The following is a 13,213-nucleotide window of genomic DNA, read 5'->3' as shown; positions in this document are numbered from 1 at the left end:
TGTGTGTGTGTGTGTGTGTGTGTGTGTGTGTGTGTGTGTGTGTGTGTATACATATATATATATGCAAAGTTCACAGACTATTCCAAGTGAGACCTACTCAGGCATCACCATATTCACCTTCCATGTTCTGTGACTTGTGTTTGAAACACATATCATCTGTGTGTCTGTACAGAAGAGAGAGTATGAGAAAATAATGGGGACATACTTAACATTAAAAGATTATGCCTTGAACTTGGGCTTGGCTGAAGGACCTTCATAAAGACTTGTTCCCTGGCCATAGACCTTTCTATGCCCCACAATTTCTTCTCCTCTACTTGTTCCCCATAAAGTAAGACGCATTGATCCTCTTCATGCCTGTTTACACCACTTTACTTACAATAGCACCAGCTTGAAGACATGGCATGGGACAAAAGTGTCTCCATGCTTTTCATTTTCTTCTGTTGTTCTCTAAATGAGAGCCCAAGGTAGAACCCAGCCTTCCAATGTTCTTCTGTGGCTGTCCCTTGTGTGAGCTTCAGGAAACTCCCTAGAGCAGTGCCTATGACATTTGGGCAATAACCTGGTTGCAAACTGAGAGGCGCTAAGAAGAGGCAGAAGAGAGAATGAAGGCTAGTTTTTCAGAGTTCTTTTACAGCCTGCAAGTCAAAAGAGTTCCATTCTTGAATCTTCCCTAGATTGAAATGGTAAGACCCTCACATCTGGGAATAGTGTTTAGAGACGGGCCTCCTGTAGGTATGCAGGGACAGATTTTGTCCCTTGAATAGGACTTTAGCATGCACTAAAGTGCAGGTAGAAGTGCCTATCCTATGAGGACCCAGAGAATGACAGCTTCTGTAAACCAGGGTGGAGTGTCACTGGGAATCCACTCATCTGTCACCTGATGAGTACTAATTGCATATGGATTTTTCCTCTGGTCTCTGAGCAAAAGCTGAGGGCTTAAGTCCAGGATACATAAAGGGAAAAGGAACCCCACACAAAGCCCATCCACACTCAGAAGCAGCCGTAAAGAGATAAGGACATGCCTGAGCCTACCATAGACAAACTGAATTCTACTGTGTACAAAACTCAGGCTCCCAAGAGAGGAAATTATAGTTTTCTTTGAAGTAGCAATGTTCCCAGGTTTACATCCTAGGAATATCATACACTTGTCATAACTGATTGAAATAACATTTCAGAGCAAGTCAATTTTATATCTGAATATGAGAATCCTCCTAAATTTCAGGTGACAAGATCATGGTAATAGATATTTGTCTAAAGACAGTGTGCAGTGTGAGCTATATAAAACAGCAAAGAACATCGGGGGATGCAATGGGAGGAATAACTGATTCAGGGGATCAAAGAGGGCAGCAGGCTTCAGAATGAAGAGACCCAGAAACCTCACTTGTTGTGTGACCACCATTGAGCTGCTGAGTTGAACCTGCACTCCTTAGTGTGTTCATAGCTCCTCAAAAATGCTTGTTTGACCTCCCTTGGAAGCAGCAGGACATATGTCCATGAGCTCTTTGTGGAGAACTGGTTGTTTTTTTTTACATTTTTTATTGGTTATTTTATTTATTTACATTCAAATGCTATCCCACTTCCCAGTGTCACCTCAGCAATACCCCTATCCAATCCCCCCTCCACCCGCTTATATGGGGGTGCTCCCCTACCCTCCACTCTCACCTCATCATCCTAGCATTCCCCTATGCTGGGGCATCAAGTCTTCACAGAACCAAGGGCCTCTCCTCCCACTGATGCTAGATAAGGCCATCCTCTGATACATATGTAGCTAGAGCATAGGTCCCTCCATGTGTATTCTTTGCTTAGTGTTTTAGTCCCTGGGAGCTCTGGGTGGTCTGGTGGGTTGATATTGTTGTTCTTCCTATGGTTTTACAAAACCCTTCAGCTCCTTCAGTTCTTCTCCTAACTGATCCATTTGGGTCCCCAGGCTTAGTCCAATTGTTGTCTGTGAGCATTCACATCTATATTGGTAAGGCTCTGGTTAACATAAAAACCAGGGCATGTTTCTGTGTTTATAACCCCTGTGTGAATGAATTATGATTTGAGAAAAAAATAAATTATTTTAAAAAAAACATTTCTCAAAATAGAAAATATACAGGCCACTGGAAACAACCTTTTAAATTAAAGACTATTCATGAGGAAGAGATTTTGACGTGTTGATGATTGAATTAATAGTATTGGGAAAACGGCAGGTATACGATGACCATTCTGATGTTTATGCTCTTTCTTAAAAGCCAAGACAAAATTCTCATGTCAAATCTAACTTTCCTAAAAGACAAGGTGTCCTGATTAATTTTGTCAACCTGACACAAGCTAGAGTCATCTGGGAAGAAGAAACATCAATTAAAAATAAGCTCCATTTGAGGCCAGCCTGGTTTACAGAGTGAGTTCCAGGACATCCAGGGCTACACAGAGAAACCCTGTCTCAAAAAAACAAACAAAAAAAAGCTCCAATTAGACTGTGCTCAGGTCTACAGGGGCATTTTCTTGATGGAATATTGATGTGGAAGGGCCCAGTCCACTATGGGTGGTACCACTCCCTGGCAACTAGTTCCCAGTTGACTAAGAAAGCAGGCAGAGCAAATTGTTGGAAGCAATCCAGCAGGATGAGTTCTTCCAGCCTCTCTGCTTCAGTTACAGCCTGCAGGTTTCTGTTCTGAGCTCCTGGCCTGACTTCCCTCAGTGATCGACTGTGACAGAGAAGTGTACAGTAAAACAAACCTTTCCTTTCCCAAGTTGCTTTTGATCATGTGTTTATCATAGTAACAGAGGAAGATGGAGAGAGGGAGGGAGAAGGGGAAGGGGAGGGGGGAGAAGGAAGAGGAGAGGGAGAGAGCTACCAGGACAAAAGGAAAGGCTGGTTTCTTTATTCTGAAGGTCTGGAAATAGAGACTGAGTGAACACTGCTGTAAAAGTAGCCCTTATTTTTCCATTTGCCTCACAGCATTCAACAGTTTCCTCGTGGTCTCATAACCTTGTCCAGATAATGATACTTAGAGTCTTCATTTCTTCACTAAGGCCTCATGTCATTGAAAACTTGTAAAAAGTAAATTATATGCTTAGCTTCTATGTGTATTCAAATCTCAGAATCATGCACGACTGTAAAAGATGAATTGCATTAGCCTTCAAAATGATGAAGAAATCCTCATTCACCTTGTTATACTAATAAAGAAATATTGGTGATGATGTTGTTTACAAAAAAAAAAAACAGGGCATGTCTTTGAGTATATACGTCCATACTAAAACATAGTAGTCAAACTGCCCAGCTCAGCCTTAAGCACACAGCAACTCCATGTCATCCCCCATCCCCTCCCTCTGATCACCCAAGTGCTAGGGGACAGCATTTCAGTGCAGGGCTCCTCCCCTTATCTTCAGTCTGTAACCCAGCCCTTCTTTCTGAAGTTTCTCTATGTACTCCTCTATGGAGGATCAACCTGGACCCATGTTAAAAGAATACTCAGGGTTAGGGAATCAAGGGCAACTTTTGAACCCTTTAGTAAAACATGACACTAGTATTCAATAGGAAAGCTGTGTTATATTTGAGGATAAAATTAAAGTTCATAAATCTAAAATATACATATACATAATTAGATTGTAAAAACAAAACATACTTTGACTAAATCTACAATGTACTAAAGTACACACATAGTTCTAGTATATGCTAGCATGCTCAGTTAAGCTGATTTTTTCCCTCTAAAATATTACATATACTTCTTGGTTTCTCTGTTCAGTTCAAAGCTTAATCTCTTATAGGTCAATAATAAAATTGAAGATTATACACACACAAAAATAAACAAAAACAAAAAACAAAGGATACAACAAAAAAGCAGCTGATCTCACTACTCTTGTACTCAGGCCCTAATTATAGTGGAATATTTGACCTGGGTATCTTGCTATGTGCACACAAGGAGGCCCTGCCATTCTGCCCTTGCCAGAGAGCTGGTAGCTCCTCATGTCTAAAGAGGGTAATCTACAGTACGAATCTGGGCTGCTTAGCTGAGGCTTGTCAGCTTTTCCAACCTCTCAAGTTCCCAGTGATATGTGAAGACTCACTAAATTTCTCCAGGGTGTTTCTAGAGAGCAGTAGGACCCCAGTGGATTTAATGAAATCTATGGATCACTCAAACAGGATCATCTGGATATTGGAGTTGATAAGGAGAAACAATGCACACCTGCAGAATGGGAATCCCAAGGAATGGAAAGAACCCAAAACCACCAAAGTGCAAAAGACCTCAGCACAGTGCAGTGTAGGTTGGGTGCACTGGGAGACAGCAGTCAAGCAAAGTTTCTGTTACTGCCATGAAATAGGGAATTGAGCTCAGAGACCTAAATCCAAAAACATCCTACTACAGGAGGTGGAACAAAAAATGTGTGACTTCGGAGACCAGGCTCACAGGCAGGAGAAACTGGAGACATTCTAGGCCCATTTTTTTCAGTGAGAGAAGGAAGATGGAGGCATGAGAGAGAGGGGGTGAGAGAATTAATTAATTAATTAATTAGTTAACTTTTGGTGTGGCACTTATGAACTAGAGATTTCATCCTAAGTCAGTACATTCTTTTTCCTTCAGGGGCTGCCCTCTAAAGGAAAGCGATGTTTAAAAGTTGCAGGAGAAGTCTCAGAGGATGTTGAAAGCTTTTCCATCTCTCTTTTTCCAAAGTGGTGAAGATTGTACATTGATGGTTTACTGTACTCCTCAGGGAGAAGCCTACAGTGGAACTCATGATGGGGCACCTATGTCTCATCAGAGGTGACAGATCCTCATCAGGTTGTTTTTTGGAGGCAGAAGCCAATTGAGCAAACCCCACATTCCCATCATTCCTTGAGATACTCCTCCCTCCTTCTATAGGCACAGCAGACCTAGGACACCCCCAGCATCACCTCTCCCCATGTATCTTTCTGAAGCACACACTTTTTAAGGGTCTAGATGTCAGCCTCTGGCTCAAGAAATGCTGGGTTTTTATGAACCCTACATGGAATGGGGAGAAAAGCAGTTCTGGATACGTGGAGAATGCCAAACAAGACAGAATTTTAGTTTTATCAGGTACTATGAAGCTGCCACGGTCAATTCCATAGTCACAGGACACACGTCCTTGGACCTAGCTGTATCTTCACTCTGCTGAGGACTGTCCTTTCTTTTCACAATCCTCTGAGGTCACTAGGTGACTGTCCTAGGTCTGTGATTGGATATGACCTCCCATAGAGCAGAATGTAAGAGCTGTCCCATTCAGCCAGGCCTGTTCTCTCTTGGACAGCAGTATCACATTCTCAGAGGCATGGAGTTGTGCATCAACAAAGCTTTGGACACTAGAAAAGTCTCACAGATGTCATTCTAGGTGGCAGAATGATACACACATACCAGCATTCTTCCACCAGACCTTACAACAGTATTTTCTAAAGGCTGAGGCCAAAGGCCTAGCTAATGTTGTTTCCCCTGCATGCCCTGACTAATGTGCTGACACCTGGCACAGAAGCCACCTTCTGTCTTAGCTCTTAGGGAAGTTTCAGTATTTGGTATACTTTGTTTCCATTTAAAAAAAATAGGAGACAGGAATGTGTCCAGACTCCTATTTCAGCTTTGTAGACAGCCTTCTGGAAAGGGAAAGAAAACTCCTAGAGCTGCTTCTTCAGGCCACATTCATGTTCTTTCCCAAGGGCATTATCAGTGACTTTGATCTGGTTCAGGACCAGCATCATGGGCCATATCCACTGCAGGATTATTAGTGCCTTTTGACTGTTCAACTATGGAGGCAATACACACAGAATTTGGAGACATTATAATTTAACTCTAGAAACAATCCAAACTTGCCTGATTCCCTACCCATTTTCCTCAATTTCTGGGGGTTATGAGTCTCCATGCTGTCAACCTAAGACACCAAGGGCAATGGAAGCTGACAGTTGCTTTGAACATCTTAGGAAAGATTGCTTTATGACGACAATCACCCTGATGTGTAGAATGTCTGAAGTGTATTCTTCCTGCACACCTGAAACCTTGTTCCCCTAAGTCATAGGGCCTGATTCCCATCTTCTGTTATCCCTGTGCCTGGTGGCTGTGGATGGTCGCTGGGCTCTCCACATTTGGTAGTTGGACTGTTAGAAATACCAAAAGGAAGCCCTGTGGTGGAGGTGCACACCTTTAATTCCAGCACTTGGGTGGCAGAGGCAGGTGCATCTCTGACTTCCTTGCCAGCCTGGTCTACTGAGGGAGTTCCAGGACAGGCAGGGTTACACAGAGAAGCCCTGTTTTGAGACCACTCTGCCCCAAAGAGAGAAATGTCATGTGGAGATGAACGCAGCATATCTGAGCACCTCAATTTGGTCAGCAGGCTAGTTAATGTAAGTTAAAGCACAGCTTGTGGCAGTTATTGCTTGCCCGTCCCCCAAAGTTCTGCCCACCAATCCCCTTTCTCCAAGGGGACAGGTCTATCAGCCTCTCTTCCTTCTTCATTCTCTGCCATGGAACATCCAGGGCCTGATCAGGAAAAGTGTACAAAACACAAGTCTGTAGTAAGCTTCTTTGCATCGATGTGACAGACACTATTAATAAAACAGCATGGGGCACGCAAGCTTTATGTGGCTCATGTATCCAGATCCTTGACCATCTTTGAAGAGATGTTAAGGAAGAAACTCAAACAGAGCAGGAAGTAAAAGAGAGCCTACTGTGTGGCGGACTGCTGACTGTCTTGTTAACTTCACTCTCCTGCTCAGGACATGCTACCCAGTAATGACACATCCCTGCTTGTAGTGAGCCCCAGGGTGAGGTCTTCTTTCTTGTTGGTTCTTCTTGAGGCAGCAGAGGGAGAACAGTATTGGCAGAGGGTAAGACTTTGTCTTACTTGGTATAGGGGTAAAAATTTGTCTAATGAAATATTTATAGTTGCTGTATAATAATAAAAAGTCTACTTATCTGTCTAAGTTACCTTGCTGCTGTAGCCAAAGTGCCTTCTGTGATACTCTAAGGCTGGAAATTGCAGTTTCTGGCATTTACGATGTCTCCTTAAAACAGCAAAGGATTAAGTAAATAGCCTTTGAACTATCTCAGCAGTAACTGCAAGACTCTAACTTTCAGCTTGCTAGTCAGAAGTCACAGGAAGAAAAAGGGACACTTTGAAAAGTGATTGTAGTGTTTATTACTATGAAAGCTATCTAAGGGGAAAAGTGGAAAGATCCTAAGCGGGTAAAGGGAAAACATTTCCTAAGTGGGAAAATGGGAAAATTTTCTCTCTTTCTCCCTTCGTCCTCTGTACTTATACATCTTTCAGAAAACATGATCACAAGTAAAACCATTGATCACAAGTTCACAGATAAAATCAAATCATAAATGAAAGTAGAAGTTTAAAACAGAGAATGTTTTCATGCATATCCATTAGGAGTAATTATCGGGCTAAACATTCATCACCCGTCACAGCTCCATAAGTTCATAGAAGATTGAAAATCTTAACTAAGTTATTAGTGAAGTTTTGTATAGATTAACTCAGTCAATATTTTATATTCTGTCCTAGCATCTATAATAAATCATTATTTCCCATTTTATGACCTTTGGTTAATTGTTTAACAGCCTCTTGGAATGTGCTCAGAGTAGGAGAAAGTCTGGTTACTATCTAAGAGCAATTAACTGTTGAAACTTGGGAGGCTGACAGAGTTCTGATGGCAATTTTGATATTCAGAAAGGACCTAATAGCAGCCACACTATAAATGAGATTAATAACCACAGATATAATTTTAGGAATTCTTTAATGATTTTAGGAATCATTAAAACTTAAGCCATCTATTTGTCTATATAGCATCACTAAAAGACAGTACATCTTCAAGGGTCTGCAGAGATCTGCTCAAAAGGGGTGATTGTTATACATGTTTAATAATAACAGGAAAAAGCATATTAATAGCAGGAATCTTTCCTAAAATCAATTCTCCTGGGCCTTGCCAATATGACAACTACTCTGTTGCAGATTATATTACAATCTGAAGCAGACCATCTCGGGAAGATCACCTGCTAGTTATTAGCTTGTCCTATTATGGCTCTTGGCACATCCTCCAATGGGATACCACACGACCATAACTGTCACTGATGAAGAAACTCTCCCCCCTCCACACACATATATCTTTCTTTATATATTTTTATTGGATATTTAATTTATTTACATTTCAGATGTTATCCCATTTTCCCATCTCCCCCAGACATCCCCTATTCCATCCCCCCCTCATCCTGCTTCTATGAGGATGTGCCCCCACCAATCCACCCACTTCGACCTCCATGCCTTCGAATTCCCCCACACTGGGGCATCCAGCCTTCAAATGACCAAGGACCTCCTCTCCCACCTATGCCCATCAAGGCCGTCCTCCCCTACATATACAGCTGGAGCCATGGGATCCTCTCTATGTGCTCCCAGGCTGGTGGTTTAGACCCTGGGAGCTCTGGTTGGTTGGAATTATTGCTATTCCCATGAGGGACACAAACCCCTTCAGCTCCTTCAGATTTCTCTCTCACTCCTCCATTGGGAACCCCTTGATCAGTTCAATGGTTAGCTGTGAGCATCAGCCTCTGTGTATGTCAGGCTCTGGCTCTGGCAGAGCCTCTAAGGAGACAGCTATATGAGGCCCCTGTCACTGATGAAGAAACTCCCCCCACACCCCACAACACACATCTTTATTGTAGTCTCTCTGATGCAGGTGTTCTCTTAATCATATTTCCCTCCTTTCAGATGTCGTCTGCTTTCGTTGTTGACAAGTTGACTAGCTGGAATAAAAGTATTCCCAGGACCAAAAGGGCTAGCATCATCAAGCTATATATGCCATTCTTGAAGCTTGACCAAAATAGAAATACTGACCTCAGGCCATGGGTAATTTTATCTGCAGTACCTACCACATAAACACTCAGCAGAACAGCATTCTTGAAATCCATAAGTTCACTATGTAAAATTAAAACATCCAGAGAGGTGTTAGAATTATGCCAAATACAGTGCAAGGTCTTTAAATGTTTTCCTAATTATAGTGACTACCACTGTAAATTTTAGAACTAACATGAATCTAATAGTATTTGGCATGACACTCGAGATGGCTCCTTACCCTTAAATTCTGAACCTCCTTCCAATTATTTGAATAGGATAAAGAACATCAATCCGTTCTTCCAAATGCCTATCTATATCCTCTTGCATATTCAACACATTAGTAACATTTTTTACTGAATGATCAACAAAAGTAGCTGTCTTAACTTCTTGTGTCACAGAAATTGCTGAAGCAGTGGTGCTAGCAATTAACATAATTAAAGCTGTTATACATATATATATGTTATATATATGTTATAAAATAATCAAGCCCACTACCCTCTTACCTCTTACTTCTGCTTGAATCCTCACTCATTTCTTCCAGTACTTGCAACCTGGATTTGATGCCAATGAGATTAAAGAATCACTGCACAACAAAAAATACAACAAACCCATGGGGACATATTGGATTCTAAAAGCACAGGAAGATAAGGGGCATGAGCATACATCTACCACTTCAGTCGAGACTATAGACCAGTGCCCTACACCACCCCCATCACCAGCACATCCCTCTATCTCTGATCTTCCCTTAAAGAAAAGGGCCAGTGAGCCCAACTTTAGCCTCCTCCACATCCAAGCCCTCAAGAAAGCAAGGGCCTGTTGCCCTGACACTACTGGGACACAAGGTGGCCAGAAGTGTCTCCATGCCTCCCATTGCTCTACACTGTCCAGAGAAAAAGACCAGCAGCACTTCCACCTGTGCCCTCTATTACGGAGCTGTGGCTGCCCCAAGTGTCTGTAACATCATAGAGGAGGATGAATTGCCTGTGCCACCTGAGCAAGACTCTGACATAAAAACATCATCTCCTCCTAAGAAGACTGGGTGTTTCAGGAGAATCACCAAGAGAATCAGGGCGTGCTTATCAGGATCTGTTGTTTCCCCTGTGCTCGAAAGACAAAGAAAGACCCAGCATACATCCTCCAAGGAAGTGGCTCCTCTGAAAGAGGCAGGAGGCAGAACACAATAAAGGGTAAGCAGGTATGGGAGGGGACATCTCTGCTTTGTGTTTTATTTTCTATGTCTCTATTCATGTCTTCTTACTGGAAAATCAGAAAAGTGTACATTTCTGGGGTCTCTTGGGATGGTCAGATGTATTTCTACTCCAGCTGGATTAAACCCTGATCCTTGGCTTACCACCTCAGGAAGAAACCCTGTTGGAGAATGCCTAGGTGGTATCTGATAGAACCAACTAGCAGTAATCAGCAAGAGACTGTGGGTGCAGCCTGGGTGAAAGGGGGCTTGTGGAGCTGTTGTTTATGAGGAATGTATTCAGATAGACACCTTACTTGCGGACCTAGCGTCTGGCAGAGTGACCATGGTCAAAGTACAAAGGGACCAACTCAATGGCTCCCTACAAGTCCATTGGACAGGCAGATTGTGCTGAGCCCTGTGAAGTCTAACATTGCTGCTTAGATGCCTTCATGGGGAAGCTGAGCTGGATACTTAGTTCCTGTGTATCCTGCATGCCCTTTAGTAAAGATATGGTTGCAGTATTCTACCAGAATCTTCACAGTAGCATTCATAACCTGGGTATACAGCACCCATAAAAGCAAGTAAAAAGCAGAGATGGGAAGTGTCCTTCCACTGCTGTTATTCACAGTTTACCTATGCATTCAGCCCATGTGCTGTCTTGGGCAGATCCTATGCAGGCACAGGACATGCTGAGTGACATCGTGTCAGCATCCTTCCCTTGTGCATACATAGGGTGTGCCTTCATGAGCTCTCATACTAACCAAGCTCCCTTAGGTATCACTCTAAAGCTCAAGCAGCCTCTGAACTAGCCATCTTCCTGAGAGACCACCCTGGGAGGCTTGTTACATTGTATGTAGCTGACAGCAGGAGGCTTGGGGAACATAGAAAGTGGGCTTCAGCTGTGAGAGATCTAGCTGCCTCCAGAATGTGATAGAGCACCACATTCTAAAAGTGCTGCAGTTTAGGAAAGTCCAGGCTTCTGTCTACCATGACAGGGTGATGAGTCTCTGTGCTGGATTGAAGGACCACACACTGAGTTTTAGGGAACACAGAGAGACAGAGTGCTTCCATCACAGAGATCTCTCAGCCTAGGTGTCCTGCCTTCCTGTGGGAAGTGTGAGAGCAGTCACACAACACATCTGTTTCACTGAGCCGAAGAAAATGGCAAAACTTGTGAGTGAACTTCAAAGACTTACATACCTGAGAAACAAGGACTGTAGCTTCCTGAGTATTTGCCATCTTTCTGACAATAGTCTTCCATTTCTGAAGAGCCTGGGTCTCTCCTGATTTTTCAGAGGGTAGACTCATGACCTATGTCACTTAATTTCCTTGGAATTTTGTTCCCAGGATGTGGGCTTTCCAGCATGGTAGGGCTCAATGTCCTAGCCATCTAGCTTGCTCTGTGCTTTCTGGGCTGGGCCTGTCCATGTGCTCCCTCTACCATCTGTGTTCCAGTTCATTGCTGGAGTTAAGTCTTCTCTCATAGGCCCCTCTTCATTCTTACTTAAATGGAGCTAGTCATCCAGTGTGAAAACAAGATCTGAGATTCAATCCCGTGTTCTAGGCTGACTGTGTCAGGCTGTGATCAGTTACCCATTCAGAAGACATTCACTAACCATGTGCTGTGTGCCAAGCCCTCACTACTTGCTGGATCCAGGGATCGTTAGGCCTGAAAATGGACCTGCCCCCGAGCAGCAGACATGCTGGAAGAGTCCAGGAAAATCAGGAAGACAAATATGGTGGTGTAAGTCTACATGAAAACAACTAACATGGGAATGGACCAGAGAAAATACATGGTAGTCCCGAGAATCACAAAAGACATTTCTGTGAAGGCTACAGGAGGTCAGAGCCTGGGAGGGAAGAATGGAAGGCACAGAGGGCCATGTGACATGCTGCTAGCCTGAATCCCTGGACATAATAGTGTCGTTCTGACAGTGCAGTGTTTGTGGTCACCCAAGGGGAAGCTGTGTGTAAGTTCACTTTAGGTGAAATGTCCTGAAACTCTTAATGGCACTCAGGCTCTGGAAGTCTTGATGGGCCACACATGGAAAGACCTAAAGGGTGCACTCCCCTGTGCACTGAGAACTGGAAAGCACAAGATGGTGAGCAGAACAGTGGAAAAGAACAGGGCCAGAAATGGGGATCATGGTAGCATCCCAGAATCTAGAGGCCCTGTTCCAGCTGTGGAGCTCCACCCACTTTCACATATACCTGTGTGTGTTTCAAAGCCAGTGGTGATTCCAGGTAAAAGGTGTCACCAGGCAGTCCCTCCTGGACCTGTGTTGTTCTTTGGCTCCTGATGTGTGTGGGACTGCATAAGGGTATCCTGGGTCATGGTTGAGCAGGTACTTAGAACCCCGAGATTCTCTGTGGAATTCCTCATGAGAACCGGCAGGAGTTCGGTCCCTCTCATCACCTAAGATCCTGAAAAACAGTCACAGATCTCCATAGAGTCACCCAGGCGATAGGCCTCAGGCCTTAGAGATTTACATACTAATGAAGGCCAGAGGGCAGAGCAAATTAAACATTCCTCCCCCAGATCCTCCCCTAATCCTTCCCCTTTCTCCCTCCCTATATAACTCGGGACGGCCCTGAGTTTTGGGGGGTACGCCTAGATCCATCTATTATCCGTCATGTCAATAAACCTTTTTGGAACCAAGGACTTCCTCGTGTTACTGGGGCCCGCCGCCGCCAAGGCCCTCAGGCCGCTGGAACCGTAGGATCTCCCTCCCTGATGTGGGGACCCGCCACGGCGGCGGGCTTGCGCCGCTGTGGCGGCCTTTTTTTAATTTTCCCCACATTTTGCGCATCCAACGTGGAGCACAGACACCCACGGACTTCAAGGATTGGGCCACCCCAGTCTGCTACAGAACGCAGCCGAGCTTCCCGCCGCCTTGTCCAGTGCTGTGAGAAATCGACTCAGTGAAGATTCTGCGCTTCTCCCATGCTGACTAAAGCTACAGCTACTTAATCGCTCACTTAGAAGATCTCTTCGTTCCAGCCACGAGGACCCACATCTCCAAACAAGCTGGCCAGGCCACCGAGTCTGCTAAGCAAGTACAGTCTCTCCCACGGGTGCTGCTAGGGCCTCTTTCTTCTTCCCCTAGCCCTCTTCTCGGCTGTGGGCTGTCCGACGTGAGCCCACATGCCTCCCCCCCCCCCCCCCCCCGTCTCAGCCCTCCGAGCCAAGGGCTTGAG

The 13,213-nt window shown here is 44.2% G+C and overlaps 1 pseudogene; it reads left to right on the top strand.

The window, feature by feature from the left end:
* LOC114629856 overlaps positions 1-10,010 on the top strand; it is an 11,474-nt pseudogene extending 1,464 nt beyond the window's left edge.
* The last annotated feature ends 3,203 nt before the right edge of the window (positions 10,011-13,213 follow it).

Source organism: Grammomys surdaster, unplaced genomic scaffold, assembly GCF_004785775.1.
Source record: "Grammomys surdaster isolate TR1022 unplaced genomic scaffold, NIH_TR_1.0 318, whole genome shotgun sequence".
Taxonomy (NCBI): Eukaryota; Metazoa; Chordata; class Mammalia; order Rodentia; family Muridae; genus Grammomys; species Grammomys surdaster.
Note: the sequence above shows the minus strand (reverse complement) of the source record. Positions and strands in the feature narration are given on the sequence as shown.